Source organism: Aplysia californica, unplaced genomic scaffold (assembly GCF_000002075.1).
Source record: "Aplysia californica isolate F4 #8 unplaced genomic scaffold, AplCal3.0 scaffold00310, whole genome shotgun sequence".
NCBI lineage: Eukaryota > Metazoa > Mollusca > Gastropoda > Aplysiida > Aplysiidae > Aplysia > Aplysia californica.
The window spans coordinates 639,378-641,430 of record NW_004797580.1 but is presented as its reverse complement, the minus strand read 5'-3'; the positions used below and the strand labels follow the sequence as shown (position 1 = coordinate 641,430).

General features: G+C 41.7%; 1 protein-coding gene across 1 annotated transcript in view; it reads right to left on the bottom strand.

Moving 5' to 3' along the window:
• LOC106012275 (otoferlin) overlaps positions 1 to 2,053 on the bottom strand; it is a gene marked incomplete in the record, with an annotated part of 19,492 nt that overhangs the window by 16,571 nt on the left and 868 nt on the right.

Sequence of the window (2,053 nt, the reverse complement as noted above, 5' to 3'; positions counted from 1 at the left end):
GCTCTAAGGTCGTAAGTACACTAAACAAGATGGTTAAGATGGAAGCATTTTGATAGATGATGGTAAAAATGACCTTCTGTATCTTTCTATGCTATGCTGTTCTGCGCTATGTTATGCTATGAGACAGTGTGTAGGTTCAACTGCGAATGTCATACGCCCCAATCTGCATAATTTAGCTCATGGAGGCAGGGGTGCAACTTTGACTCCAGGTGACATGGACATACCGTCCCAGTAGTCAGACGGACGGGCATGACTTTAAAAAACAAAACAGAGAACCCCCCCCCCAAAAAAAAAAAGAAAAAAAGCCACCTCCCCACACGGGAATCGAACTCACGACGTCTGCGTGCGACGGCGAAGCGCCTAACTGCCATAACAGTTAGTTGGTTTTTTAAAGTTTTAGTAGAGGTTTTACGGCACTCGCACCTGCATAGGGTCATATGAGCGCCAGAAGATTATAGGTGTTACAAGAGTAACAAACATAAAAAAGAAGAAGGGGCGATAAGGACGATAGATGTTTGATAGGAAAGAAGGAGCAAACCACACCAGAGCACCCGCCAACCACCCACTCTCCCAGAACAGGGATGCGAGTCAATTTTATACTTAAAATCATGAATGCTATGAAGGCGATTAACAGCAAGGGAGAACGTTTTTTTTTCGTGCTATTGAGTCTCTGGGTCATCCACTAAAACAAACATAAACGGGGTTGAGAAAGAACCTGTAGCTCCTGAAAACGACTTACTATTTTGGTCAATACTATCGCGTATAATATTTATAGTCTGTCAGCCCGGGTCGACTATCTATTTCATCAAATATTACAGTCAACCGTGGAATTACTCCGAACTACAGCTCGATTGTCATAGAATATACCGCTCTTATCAATCTACTTTTTTTGAAAATGTGGGTGTTTTTACGACCCTATCAATACAGTTTAAACAATCTACTAGGCAGGCTTCTGACTCTGCCTATCAGGGTCAACCCGGTCGCGAGACAGACAGACAGACAAAGATACTTGGTAAACATTTTGCTCCCCCACTCGGGAATCGAACTCCGGTTTCCTGCGTGCGACAGCGAAACGCCGAACCCCTACATCACAGACGCCGCGGTTTTATCTAGCTGATGTAATTATGACCACATCGGAGACTGGCGGAAGCAACATTTATATCGCGACTCAATCGGTGGACTGACGCGGCTATGGGAAATTCAGAATTGCGTAGAGACAATAGGTACAAGATGAATTCCCCACGATTTCTCTCCAAACTCCAATTTCCCCTTCCCTTACGGGAGTCTGCGAGTCAATTACTTCTGCGAGGACTATTATCCTAGACTGAAATATCAGTATCTTCGCTTCCAGAGCCGTAAATGAATTACCAACGCTAAAAAGGCAACGGAGTTTATGGCATTTCACGTAATGGAGAATCAAATTCAAAATTGCCGTCAAAATCTTCTCTAGAAACAAGTTCCAGAAGATTCTAGACTTATTAGTAAGCTCATCGGAGACGCAATTCGTTCCCTAAACATTGTTTTCTATAAAACGTATCCGTTTACACGGGAGACAGAAAAAGTGAATTAATATTTCTTTATAAGATTGTCCACAATACTGTTCTCGAAGAAACAACTACAATGGCGTTGGAAATTGTTTTGAATCTAGCCAGAAGATATCAATAACGAAATTTAAAGGAGTTATTTGATACCAGGGCAAATGGTGGGTTCATGAGGTAGATAATATTAGTTCGTTATCTTTTATGTTCCTCGATTGATTTTCTTTAACTTCTTCTCTTCTAGGGTGCGTCAAACTTGAGCATAAAGATCCATTACGATGGTTATAATACCACCTACAACAGTTCCAAAACGATAAGAATGGCAAAATTTACATTCGCGAGAAAGTTGGTAGACTCTATGTCAGTGAAAGTGGGCAATGGGTCGCGCATGTGGATTTCTGGATGGCGTATTTTTTGTGCATTTATAAGCATTTATATCTGAGTGAGTTTGTGTATGTGGAAGTGAGTAATGACTTTTACATGTGTGTGTGTGTGTGTGTGTGTGTGTGTGTGTG